We start from the raw sequence: 336 nt of genomic DNA, 5'->3' as shown, positions 1-336 counted from the left end.
CAGGCCGAACAAGGTGACCCTAAGGGAGAAATAGCAGTGCGGTCATGGTGGTGTGGTGTCATGTCTGTTTAAAACGGCTTTAAAGTAAAATACTGTTTTTATTAGCGGCATATCACCCCAAATTAGGTACAAGTTTTAAATTACTCAAAGCCAGAGGACACGTTTTTGGAATATTCTGGTACTTCCCTGGGGAAAGGGAGAGTTTTAGTATCATCTCGACTCACAGGCATCAGGGACTTCATACGAAGCAGATTATTCTGCAGCCAGTGTCATGACCCCGACAAGGAGGATGAGGTCCCTGTTTCACCAGTACCTTACGTACAGAATATCCCCCCC

This window comes from Charadrius vociferus, unplaced genomic scaffold, assembly GCF_000708025.1.
Source record: "Charadrius vociferus isolate BGI_N301 unplaced genomic scaffold, ASM70802v2 scaffold1351, whole genome shotgun sequence".
NCBI lineage: Eukaryota > Metazoa > Chordata > Aves > Charadriiformes > Charadriidae > Charadrius > Charadrius vociferus.
The sequence above is the reverse complement of the archived record's forward strand: the minus strand, read 5'-3'. Positions refer to the sequence as shown.